We start from the raw sequence: 14,027 nt of genomic DNA on the forward strand, positions 1-14,027 counted from the left end.
TGACTTTTTTTAATTCAATATCTTTACATTTGAAGATTCACAAAGAGATTTAAAAAAAAAAAAAGTCTTAACAAAATTAAAATTAAATTTCATGTTAGAATACTAGCTAAAGACTAACTTTCATCTCTCAACAGCCTCAAAGTATAAATAGAATATTAAAATACCTAGTTTACGAACTTTAAAGACTCAACAAGTGGTAATTGACTCTTTGAATACTTTTTCAAATTTCATTCTCATTCTTAAGTGGGAGTTTTATTGTAGCTCCGGTCATAGCGAATATAAACAGAGTTTTGCTAAAGTAGACAACTCATGTTTTTCTGACTTTAATCGTACCATTACAAATTCTGTGTACAAATTCAGTTTCAGATCAAAATGTTGTACTGTGGAAAAATAGGACTCCTTCAACTCCTCAATTTTGCAGACCTACCAGGCTGGAATTTCTTCATGAAAAAGTTCATGAAGTATAAAGTATTAATGAAAAAGACTATTTGGAAGATAAAATTAAATCATTGATTCCTCTCAACGTTGTTCAAAGCAAAATAGAAATAAACATACATCATAAATTGGTCTCAAAAATAATAATAATAGAAAAATAATAGAAAAGGTTGCAATGCAATAATATTTACAAAATCCGCAATGCTTCGTTACTTGTGTTAAGCTACTTCAACTCAATAAAATGATATTTACTTTGTTAAAAAAAGTCAAAGTGGACAAATCCAAATTGGACTACGGTTTATTAACGTTGCACGCATGGATTTGTTTTTTTTAATGATTTTACCACCTCGGGTATAAACTTGGGATAAAAAAAAAAATGGCAGTCGAGTTTTGACATTGAGAAAAAAATAACATCAAATTCTTGATCCAGAAAACTTTTCAGCTACAGCTAAGCTTAATAGTTGGTCGATCGAAGCCAGGATGTGGTAATACCAATGGCAGGAATACAGCTCGGAAGTTTTTTTTAAAAACTAGAGGTGTCTTCTAATATTTTAGGAGTTGATGTAGAGCTTACAAATTGTTTTCATGTTATTTTGCAAGTATTGTCTTGTAGTTTTTTTGTAGATGCAGACAATTTGATAAGTATTCTATAGAAGAGAATTTGATAAGTATTCTACAGAAACTGCAACGCAATTTGTTGAAAAATACCCTTCAACAATGCCTAAAATACTAATTTAAGGATCATTAATTATAAAAACAGCTTTATTACCAATCGTACAACTATCTGAGGATGCTTTGGGTTCTTGAAGCAAAAAATTAAAAATTAAGAATCAAAATATTAAAAAATATTGCGATTTTTTGAGAGAAAGCTCCAGAAAAAACACAATGCATGACGTTTTTTTTGCAGACTTCTGATTTTGTCAAATATATCTGCAATATCTTTACTAGTGAAATCTCATGCAAAGTCAGCAGAAGTTTTATCTTCTCAAGCTTAAAAATTGTTATTACCTTTAGATATTTACGAAAATAGAATAGGATTTTTCCAATTATATTGAATGACAGTGATTGTTAACATAAACAACGATATATATTTATAACTATTATTATAAAAGCGTAAATGAAACTTTTTTTTTTTTTTTTTTTGAATAAACGAATAATTATAATAAATAAAGAATTATTTCTTCTAATTATCATTTAGACCAAAATAGTGATTTTGAGTCTGGTGTATTGGCAAAAGATTACTGCATCTGTCTAACAACACCTGTAGAGTCGTCCAAGATCATCTGTACACTTTTGTCCAAGATCATCAGTATTTTTTTTTACTCCAACAACATCGGTCCAATATCATCTGGAAATTCAATGACCTCTAACAACATCTTTAGGAAGATGTAACTACATCTGGTAATTTTTCACCAAGTCCAATAACATCTGGAAGAATTTCTTCCAGATGTAACTACATCTGAAAAAAATCTTATATGTAACTTCATCTGGCAAAAAAACAACACATCGTAGTTTAATAATTTCATCAAATCCTGTGGCTATTTTGAATATAATTTAAAAGATGTAATTACATCTGTAGAATTTACAGATGTAGTTGTACAGATGTAGTTATTCTTAACATAATTAAAAAGATGTACATCTGTGGTAATCATAAACTTTTTACATTGGTGTGTAAAACAACATCCAAAATTCCATTGATGTATACAACATCTGAAATTCCAATGATGTATACAATATCCAAAATTTCATTGATGTATAACATCAATGGTATTTTAGATGTTGTTGGACAGATGATATTATACCTCATAATATCATCTGTATTATGAGGTATAATATCGCGGCCTAATAATACGGATAATAATAATAATTTCTGTCACTAGAGGTATGCGATATGAATCTATTGAATTTAAGTACCAAATTGAAACTAAAAATGTCAATATAACAACGGTCGAAATGAGTTTCTACTGTTTTTTTTTTTTTTAATACCTTCATTTTGGATATGCCATTATTAAATTTTTTTATGTCAAATTCAGATTCAGGGGATCAAAAACATACTATCCGCAAAACTATAAGTGATTTCAATGATTTTTTGACTTTTGAATAGTTTTTTTAAGACTCCGACAATTGTGCAGCACCTAAACTGGAACACTTGCAATTATTTGGAACACTTGCAATTAATTGGGTTATAGCAGTATAGGAGAGTTTGTTTGTATTAATCAAATCATAGATATTCTCATAGTTACGTCGTCTTCGGTTAAAAAGTATTTATTTCTAAGGTGTTCCAATTTCTCTCCCTTGAACATTGCATTAGAAATGAATATTGTGTACAAAATTGCGCAATAAATTTTGTACATAATTATGTAATGTACAAAATTTCTTACGCAACTTTGTTTTCTTCTAGACTTTTTATTTTCGACTTTTACATTTATTTTATAAAATAAATAAAAAAGTTGAAAATGAAAAGTCTAGAAAAAAACATTGAAGTATTTTTCATTTATGATTATGGAACCATATTATTAATGATTGAGGAACCATAACTTTACTTATTAAAACAAATTTCAAGCAATAAAAACAACACCAACAAAAATTAAAAAATTAAAACAAAACAAAAATTATATTACCAAAATATTGGATTTAAAAAAAAAAAAAAACAACTAAAAAACAAAAAAACAAAAAAAAGCAATGATAATTAATATTTAAAAAAAAGTGGTTATTAACTTAAACTTTTCATTATAAAGCAGAATATACACTCATCTACTTTTAATACACGGTAGTCAGCTTCTTTCGCACAATTTCAGAAATAACTTTATAGTATAATATTCATTTGTAATCTTTGCTTCAATTTCGCCTTAAATTCTTAAAACACTGTTAGTGTTTTAAGTTTTTTAAGTATTTTATACCATATCTATGTCCCTCTAATTCAGATTGGAAATTAAGTTAAGAAATTAAGTTTGGAAATTAAATTTAATCTGAATAAGAGAGACAAAATATTTTTCAGGCTTTTTATAGCTGTTATTTAAATAACTGAGTTTTATTCTGATTTATTTTAAAAAACGGGTTAAAATTTTAAGGAATAACACTTTTATTAATTTTGTTACATCAAAGTTAAATTTTTTTTTTTTCCCGCAGTTATAAGAAGTATATGGCTGTCTATTTGACAAGTAGATTTAAAACCTTTTAAAATGTGTATGTTTAATACCGTAGCTTTCTAGTTTAGTTAAAAAACTGTAATGGTTGACTGTGTTAAAAGTCTTGCTGAGGATCAATAAAACACTAAAACTATATTAATTTTCATCAAATAATTTAAGAATGTACAAGATAAATAGAGATAAATAATCGCCTGATCAGTAAAATACCTCTTTTTAAATCCAAAATGTTTATTGTAAAGAATATTGTTTATATCTTAAAAAATAGTACAACCATTTTTAAATAGTATGTTCTGATAATTTTTATAAAAAAAAAGTTGGGCTAATATTAACAAAATGCATGAATAAATGAATAATTAATTGAAATTAAAAAAATCATTAGTTACACAATCATCTTTTTTAATGATGTTGAGAAAACCATTATGTTTTTTTTCCTATATTTTATTGCTTCTTTTTATAAGGATTTTATAATTCCCGATGTTATCCAAGGATTTAGTAGGGTTTTGATCAACTTACTAATTATTGAGAAAACTTCATCATAGTGGCTTCAAAATATGCGATAAAATCTCCTAAGCTTTACCAGCATTTTTAACTTCTCAATTACTTCTCAATTTGTAGTGGACAAGAAATTTTGTAGTGGATAAGAAATTTTTATATTGGATAAGAAATTGTTAAAAGTTATAAATGAAGTATCATTAACTATTTTCTTTTTAATATTTAGTTTTTTTGTTATTTTTTTGATGTTTTTTTAAAAAAATTATAAAACTTGGAAATGGTCTGAGATGTCAGTTATAATTATTCCAGTGTTGATTTGATCAATTGATGCAGAACTACTTTTTGTAAGGCGAAATGGTTTGTTTATTGTTGAAATAAAATTGTTTTGAAATACAATATTGGTAATATTTCTGAGGTTTTTATATTTTTCATAATTGAGCAAGTCTAAATTAATATTGCCCACAAGATAAATGCAATTGCCAAGTATATCATTTTTTGTTATTAAATATTTAAAGTATTTGATAAATGATTTATATTACCTGAAGGATGTCTAAAAGTGACGCGCAAAATTACGCTTTTACTAGCGTTGTTTGTTACTTCTATTGTTTATAACTTAAACTCGTTTGTTGTTTAGCATAATTCTTTACGTAATTTTAAAATGTAAAGAATTGTAGATAAAAATGCATACTCCTCCGTCAGCTTTATCAGAACTTTGATGAATAAATAATAAGTTGAAAGTCAGAACAATTTTCAATTTTTTTTATCTCAGCACCATGTTTCTTTTAAATATAATTTAAAATTCTATTTTGACACTAAATAAAAACTCTTAAATCTTCTCAAAAATTTTTTAGCGCGCTTGTAAGGTGTATAATAAGAAGGTATAAGAACTTATATTTTCTACTCTCTAGCCAATCATATAAAAATCTGATATATGAATTAGAGTGATTTTCTAAAGTACATTTTTTTATTAGAAAGGTTCAACTTTGTTAATGTCATTAAAAGTTATATTTTTAGCTAATTTAGATAATAATTATTATATATATATATATATATATATATATATATATATATATATATATATATATATATATATATATATATATATATATATATATATATATATATATATATATATATATATATATATATATATATATATATATATATATATATATGGTGTATGTATATATGTATATATATAGGTGTGTGTATATATGTATATATATACACACACCTTAAACTATGCAAATGTTACATTACAAATAAAAGTAAACTTGAACCTCTATATCGCCCAGGGCTGACGACACAGGTTTTGAAGTGGGGGACACAATTGTCAGTTATTAAAAAAGTCTTCTATATCTAGTATTTTCACAATAAAAAAAGGTCCTTTAGAAAAAAAGTGGGGGAGGGGGTACTTGCCCTGGCCCCTTCGGTGTCGTCAACTCATGCCAAGTTTTACTCATGCCAAGCCTCTCCTAGTTGACATGAATATTTTAGTATATATGAGCTGCATATTTCCAATGTTCTTTGTTTATGTATCTGTATAGATTTAATACATGTGTATTATGTGTATACACATAATACATGTGTATTATGTGTATATATACAATATTCTTGTTTTATGTATAAATATACATAAAACAAGAATATTGTATATATACACATAATACACATGTAAATCTATACATTGGAAATATATACACATAATACACATGAAAATATATACAGATATATAAACAAAGAACATTGGAAATATTCAGCTCATATATACTAAAACATTCACGTCAATTAGGGGAGGCTTGACATGAGTAAAAACAGTCTATCTTCTGAGCCCTTTCAAAGTTTATTTACTTTAAAAGAAAAGAAAAAATACATCTTAAAAAATGATTCGACAACTTGCTTACCAAATATATCAATTAAATGCAATACCCATTTGGAAAAGTTTTTCATTTCAATTCGTGGAGTATGTGTATTAGAAAAAATTGATAATTATTTTGAAGTGGTCACTAAGCAATATCAATTGTCTGGTATAACTTCTGGTTGCCACATTTGGAATTGCGATGAAACGGGTTTTCTGTGGTGATCAATTCAAAGCAACAGTAGTATGTTAAAAAAGTGCAAAGCTTGTTTTGAAACTCACTGGTAACAATGAAAAAAGCCATTATACCGTGAACAATTGCTGTAATGCTCATGGATACTTTACACCACCATTCGCGGTATACAAAGTAAAACAAAACTTTAGAGCTGAGTGTGTTTTAGGTAGTCCGACTGGCACCAAATATTCAATTTTTAATTCTGGTTGGATGACACGTTTATTGAATGATTGAAGAAAGTGTATATACCAGAATGTCAAGCTATTAGTCGTACTCATATTTTACATCTTGATGGACATACATCTCACGTCAGTTTAGCAGCTGTATTGCTATGTCGGGAAAACAATATAATTTTGATTTGTCCAGCCCACTCATCTTACATTCTTCAGCCACCGTACAGAGGTGTCTAATGCCATGTTTAGCAAGTGTGATAGGCAGTTCTTACCAAATATTACAAAGACTTAAAATGCAAAAACTTAAATAAAGAAAATTTTCCTCGGTTGCTCAAACAAGTGTGCGAGAGCAGAAAGTGTCTTACACGTCTGCACACTATTGCTGGTTTTGGATATACTGGATTCTTTCTACTTAACAAAAACAATATCAATCAGCAGGCTATCTCCGAACCGTTGAATCAACCGACGTCTTCAACGCCATTGCCAATAATAAAGCCTTTAGCATTATCTTTTGAACTAGTAACAGCAGCTTCGAGGTTCGACAAGGAGCACGAATGAGAGAATAAAAATCGAAATGGAAAGTGAGCTAAAGAGTTTTTTTAAGAAAAAAATCAGTCTCATGTAAAAAAATTAAGGCAACCTAACATTCCAAAAACTGCTGGCCAATGTATTACAGAACACGGCGTTACAGATCATCTCAAAAGAAAAGAAGAAGTTAAGCAACTCGAATTAGCTGAAAAACTCGCTAAAAAGTGTAAAAACTATCTGCAAACTCGTAATGCCATTGCCAAACCCTGCAGAAAAAGAAGCAACTCAAAATATAGAACTCAAAATATAGAAAAAAAGTTATTAAATGCAGAAAGTGTAAAAAAGATTACATTTGGACATGATGTCATCCGAGAATCCAAACTGCAATACTTGGCTCTGCAACAAAATATGTTTGTCAAAAAAATTTTTAATGGGTTCAAATTTTTTTTGTTGTAAAAAATGTAAAACCTAAATTTTTTATTATTTCTGTATACTAGATAAAAAATAAACAACATATGTCTGTATGCTATATAAAAAATATATAAAAATATATACATTTAAATATACATAAAAGTAGATATGTATAAAATGTTGATATGTATAAAATGTAGATATGTATAAAATGTATAAAATTTATTAAATGTATTTTATATGGATCGGTTTTAACAAAATTTCTGCCAAAAGCGATCTTTTTTCTTTTTTCGGTTTTTATATTTTTAAATACAATTATAAAAAAAAAATTAATAAATAATGTACTCTCTAGTAATTTCTATCTTAAAAAAAAATAGTTTAAAAATTTAAACAAATAATAAATTTATTTGATTTTTATTGTATACTTTGTAAAATATCCTTTGTAAAAGGTATTGTATATAAGAGTGTATATTATAGTATATTGTATATAAGAGTGTATATGTATGTGTATATGTGTTTGTGTGTATGTACATGTGTATATGTATGCATGTATATGTGTATATGTGTGTGTATGTTTAAATGTATATATGTATGTATGTATGTATATATGTATGTATGTATGTATGTATGTATGTATGTATGTATGTATGTATGTATGTATGTGTGTATGTATGTATGTATGTATGTATGTATGCATGTATGTATGTATGTATGTATGTATGTATGTATGTATGTATGTATGTATGTATGTATGTATGTATGTATGTATGTATGTATGTATGTATGTATGTATGTATGTATGTATGTATGTATGTATGTATGTATGTATGTATGTATGTATGTATGTATGTATGTATGTATGTATGTATGTATGTATGTATGTATGTATGTATGTATGTATGTATGTATGTATGTATGTATGTATGTATGTATGTATGTATGTATGTATGTATGTATGTATGTATGTATGTATGTATGTATGTATGTATGTATGTATGTATGTATGTATGTATGTATGTATGTATGTATGTATGTATGTATGTATGTATGTATGTATGTATGTATGTATGTATGTATGTATGTATGTATGTATGTATGTATGTATGTATGTATGTATGTATGTATGTATGTATGTATGTATGTATGTATGTATGTATGTATGTATGTATGTATGTATGTATGTATGTATGTATGTATGTATGTATGTATGTATGTATGTATGTATGTATGTATGTATGTATGTATGTATGTATGTATGTATGTATGTATGTATGTATGTATGTATGTATGTATGTATGTATGTATGTATGTATGTATGTATGTATGTATGTGTGTATGTTTGTATTTACGTATGAATATTTGTACATACTTATATACGCAATACATATGTTGGGGCGGGTCAAGCATTTTTTAGTATTTGAGATAACTAACTTCCAGACGTGGAACAAACTCCAAACATTTATATGTTTAATTATCTCGTATGCCAAAAATTGATGGATCCGACCCTGATATGTCTATGTGTATACTTGAGTTCATGCAAACACGTGACTAGTATGACCTTCATAACTAACCAAATTGCCTAAAAAATGACTAAAATTGTTCAAAGTTGCTACGCGAGGGTCAAAGAAAAACTTTTACAAAACACTAAGAAGAAAATATTTATCATATGACAATAAAAATCATTTTCATAAAAATGACTTATTAAAAATTAAAAAAAATGATAGACTTAATCTACTCAATAACGCACTTTTCAATAATGCAATCTTCAACAGCGTCATTAACAAGGGTCTTTGTTGTCCTCGTTGGGCAACATTTGCCGACTACCAACTATAGCTCCAGTGTCCAATTTGCTAACTTATAAATTTCGTAGGGGAGCTAGACACCCTACGCCCCCCTCGGGACAACTTTGGGTTTAGTATACCATCTCTTATTCATGGGAATAATCTTATTACCTCTCCTAAAAATAAGGTAGAACTATTTGCAAAGAGCTTTTCTTTTAATTCAACTCTTAATTTTTATAGCCATTCTCTTCATTCCATTCCAATTAAACAGGTTAACCCATTAACATTCAAATCATCTCAGTTTCCGTTGCTAAATTCATATCTTAGTTAAACACTTCTACGGCTTGTGGTCCAGACAACATTCCTGTCATAGACTTACAAAATTTTTCTCCTGAACTCTCTTCAATTCTCTCTAAACTTTTTAATAAGTGCTTGACTGAGTTTTGTTTTCCTGCTTGCTGGAAAATGACATCTGTTGTTTCAGTTCTTAAAAACTCCGGTAAACAATTGGTCGATAATAGGAGGGGTAGACCCCAGTGGCTTGTAAATTTCAACTCAAACAAAACTCAGTTATTTACAAACAACTATTGCAATACTGCTGACATTTCTATATTAATAAATGGTAACCCTCTCACTGAATTCTCGTCTTTACATCTTCTTAGATTATCGTTTACTAATGATCTTTCATGGAAACCATATATACTATTGATTGCTAAATTAGCATCGGTTAGTGTTGCTTGCTTTTTTTTTATCGTGCTTGCCATTTTCTTACGCTTGATTTTATTCTCTACCCCTACAAACCTCTTATTCGTCCCTGTACTGTTGTCATCTTTGGGCTGGTTCTTTTAATGATGCTGATTTTTTCATGGCTGATTATTTTCATGGCTGGCTAGCTCACTTCATATTATACCATAATAAGAAACGTTTGTTAGATTTTAACATCTTAGTCTTAAACAAGTACCAAAAAAAAACACCTATCAAAATTTTAATTACGTTATAGTATCCTATGTTTTGTGTATAAATGTAAAAAAAAACAATTGTCTTTCCCCCTTTTATAACTTATATACACTTAAATACTAAATATTTAAATTCAAAAAGGAATAATAATATAGAAATAAAGAAATTAAAAAAAATTACTTTTTATGTGTATATGTATGTATATATGAGCTGATGAGAATCAGTATGGTGTAAGTCAAGAAAAAAAAAAAAATTGAGTAAAGCCAATATTTATGATTACAAAGCATCATTTTGTTAAACTTTGTAAGGTGTATTATTTGTAGGTGTAGGCTATTGTAAGGTGTAAGTTTATGTAAAGAAACTGGCAACTGCTTTTTTCTTTTAGTTTGTAGGGTTTTCTCTACGCTAAATCTACGCAGAATGACTGAATAAAAAAAGGCTTAGTATACAAGAAAAAAAATTAAACTCTAAAAACTGAAGTAGGCAAAATATTAAAGACGATTGAGTTTGTAACAAATAAATTTGTAAAAAAAATATAAAAATGTGATAAAAATTATGTAATTTTATTTATAATCAGTTAATTATAATCAACTTCTTATAACTTATCAGGAAAAATTAAATCATTTGATTAACGTGTGGCAAGTTGAAAATGAGACAATGTTTAGCAGATAAAAAATATCGTATTAAGTTATTTATTTTAATGTCAACTACCTATTTTGTAGCACATTTCACGCTGATTATTTATCTGTATTTGCTTTAGAAACCATTTTCAAAAATGAAATCAGCGAATACAAAAAAGGGAAGAAAACGTGTGTACGAGTTTTATCTAGCCAATAGACCAGAAGGAAAACCATTCACCGTTAAGCATTTTGTAGCATATAAAATGCGAAGAAGTATCATCTACCAGATATCGACGCTCAAAAACAAGTCTTCTATCAATACAAGAAAGAAAATCAGGATCCCGAAACGAACAAAGGATCAAAAGTTGATTCTGTTTGACGACATGGGTTAGTTTGAAAAATATTGAGGGAGTAGCATTTCTTTAAACTTTGTTCCATTTTCAACATGCTACCAATCACTACTTGCCTCCTAGCCACCATAAACACCCAAAATAAGTTTAATTTTGAACATAAACGGTTCTTTGAAACAAGATCTTGAGCCTTATTTCATAAGAAAAAAAAAGACCTTAAGTTAAGGTCTTTTTCGAGTTTCCATACTCTTTATTTTTATTGATGCATTCATTCGTACTTTTTGATTTTATATTTTTATTGATGCATTCATTCGTACTTTTTGATTTTATATTTTTATTGATGCATTCATTCGTACTTTTTGATTTTATATTTTTATTGATGCATTCATTCGTACTTTTTGATTTTATATTTTTATTGATGCATTCATTCGTACTTTTTGATTTTATATTTTTATTGATGCATTCATTCGTACTTTTTGATTTTATATTTTTATTGATGCATTCATTCGTACTTTTTGATTTTATTATTGAATAAAAATGAATAATAAATGTAAAAAAAAGGAAAAAACAAGTGCTTTGCGGCCAGAATAAGGTTTGAAGTATACTTTTTATTTTTGCTTTAGTTGCCCCAAGAAAATCTAACGGTGTTGTTTCATAGCAGAAAGAGTACTAACTAGAAAGATGATCACCGATGACGCAAAAAATTCCCAGAGCTCACATCGAATCCTGGATTTCTAACCACTGCGCCACTGCTGTTATATCACATATATGATAACGAAATTTTACTACGGTTTACTTTTTTTTTAATAACTGCCTGCTCTTCTTACTTTTCTATTACATCTCTGATTTTTTATAAAGATATTTATTCTGATTATACACAAATAAATTTAGAGTAGCCGAGGTTCGATGCATGCTTCTGTCATACATGCGATATCGGTGATTAAAGTAGTGTATCTTGTTAAATGCTTTTCCGTTTGACATATTTGTTAGGTTTTCTTGGAACATTCATAATCAGAAAAACATTAGAATCCATATCTATTTGATTTGGTCTTCATAATGGAATTGTAATAAGCATTAAGGTGCAATTTACTCACCAAAATCGATCCAATTCATAAAGGGTGGGTAACATGGCTTACTATATAACAGGCCTTGCCAACGCGCGGCTTGCGTAAAAAACTGGAGGCAAGATTAAAAATATTACTTTGCAGTAGTTTACATTTTCAGTTAGGTGATTTTCGCATGAATATAATATTTGTATGATGTATCTACTAAAATTAACTTATAAAAAGTGAAAAGATGAATTTATTAGTCTTTTTTTTTTAATTTTGTTTATAACTAACATTGTAATATAACTAACGAATAACATTTATAAAAATTTTAAATTAACTTAAATGTATCTAAAACTAATTATGTTTAAACAATTTAGTATATATAGATTTATATTTTGCTATAATTTCGTATTAGCATTTACCACAAAATTTATTAATGGGTTTTTTAAGTATTAAAAATAAATTTTTGAGAAAAAAGAGATAAAATCTTTAGAGAATAAAAAGTAAATACAAGCTTTTTAGATATTTTACTAAACACTCTTTTACAGTTTTTGTAAAAACGTTGCAAAAATTTTACTTTGCGTTGAGTTTTATCAACTTCTGCTTTGGCTCCTTGTGGAAACGAGGTGATTAGAGTCGAAAATAATTATTAAATAAAATATTTGTCATTGTTAATCCATGATGTCTTTGCATACCTAATGAATAAAATTCTGATAGCATCATAAGGATGTTACACAGTGATGACCGACAAGTGTCATTATATACTTCATAAAAAAGAATGTAACAGTAAGTTGCCCATTGACAGACTTTGTCACCAGGAATTGTTAAACCTCCTCGATTTATGTCCTTTACAAAATTTCCATAGGCTTCATAAAAATAAAAGGTGTCATCTGGATTTTCATCTTCGCGAATAATGTACCCAGCAATATAAACTAATGACATTTTAATATCAACAGTCAATGAATCACACAGAGCAGGTAAATTGTCAATAACGTTGCAAATACCCTCGGTTGGTAAAAATTTACATTTTGGACAAGAGTGATCTGAACCAAGATTGACTAACACATCTGAACTTTTCTCAAACTTTAATAGCAACTTAGTACGATATATAGTTTTTTTTTCAAGAACTTGTTGAACGGAAATAAAATAAGTTCCTCCTGAGCCTTGTCTTAATTTTCCAAAGAGCTTTTCTAATGGATCTGTTGTAAAGTTGCCTAATAATATATACTGATGAGTTGTATCTAAAAGATATTTTGACAACTGAACCAAACCATAACAGGTCTGAGCTAAACAATTAGCAGTGTCTCTTGTTAATTTGACTCTTTTTCCTTTTTCTATTTTTTTCATTTGTATTGCAAAATCACCCATTGCAGAAAGTTTGCTTAAATTGTCATCATTAGCAGAAGCAATAGCAGCTCGATTAGAATCTTTCAAACAAATGTCTGCATATGGACTGTGAACATTACAAATTTTCCAAAATTCAACGACTTTAAAGATGAAAATAATCGTCCCTTCATTTTCACTCAGGTCTGGATGACTTTTTAATGCTGACAATGTTTCATCGCAAAACACTTGCAGACAAGTGATAACTTTTTGTCTTTCAATTGGATTTGGATAAACAGAAACTTCTGTTAATTTAGACATTTTGACAATGATTTTCGTTTCAAGCTTATACAAATTAATAATATCAACCCACCGTGCTATTTTTTTTTCTCCATCAATATAAAATTCAAGTTCTTGAGTTTTTTCTGTGATCCAGTTATTACGTATACTTTTTAATAAATGAACATAATCAAATAAAAGAAAAATATTATCTTTAGTACACCATGCTTCTTTTTTTTCAAAAAAGTTATAAAACTTCTGATTGACTCTGTTACCATCACAGACAATAGCAACAACATTGCCCCCATTATTTTTAATTGCATCAAGAATCAGGGTTGTCTGTTCAAAAAGAAACTCAGCATCAAGTTCTCTGACTGGTAACATTTT

At 27.9% G+C, this 14,027-nt stretch overlaps 1 long non-coding RNA gene across 1 annotated transcript; it reads left to right on the forward strand.

Moving 5' to 3' along the window:
- Positions 1 to 4,160: 4,160 nt before the first annotated feature.
- LOC136080996 (uncharacterized) lies at positions 4,161 to 11,229 on the forward strand. The gene is made up of 2 exons (XR_010638795.1): positions 4,161 to 4,270; positions 10,780 to 11,229. It is a non-coding gene; the product is annotated as an uncharacterized LOC136080996 (long non-coding RNA).
- Positions 11,230 to 14,027: the final 2,798 nt, after the last annotated feature.

This window comes from Hydra vulgaris, chromosome 06, assembly GCF_038396675.1.
Source record: "Hydra vulgaris chromosome 06, alternate assembly HydraT2T_AEP".
Lineage (NCBI taxonomy): Eukaryota > Metazoa > Cnidaria > Hydrozoa > Anthoathecata > Hydridae > Hydra > Hydra vulgaris.